Here is a 377-nt window from a genome sequence, read left to right on the forward strand (position 1 = left end):
GTGGAGATCAGCAAATCTTGAACTAATTGTTTTAATTCCGAGTCATCTTTTAGCGATATTGTTGGAGATGACCCCGCTCATCCTCCAGCTCATGACTTGTCAGCCATGATTTAATTATCTGGTATCAGCGTTACCGGTATGCCAGTAACGGCTAGACGGTCATGATACGGGATGAGGATGGCAGATCCCAGTCCATGGGATCAGGATACATTTTAAAATGGTAATATATTATCATTGCAACATTTACTCTGTGTTATTGTGATACTTTGTGCATCGTATCTGCGGCGCCCGACAAGCGCATCTAGAAACTCAACAGGTAATGAGCCCAAGCTCGATGGACAAGGTCGGTAAATTTGATGGTACTGGTTACCAAATGT

The sequence above is a fragment of the Plasmopara halstedii genome, assembly GCF_900000015.1.
Source record: "Plasmopara halstedii genome assembly, contig: Scaffold_218, whole genome shotgun sequence".
Taxonomy (NCBI): domain Eukaryota; phylum Oomycota; class Peronosporomycetes; order Peronosporales; family Peronosporaceae; genus Plasmopara; species Plasmopara halstedii.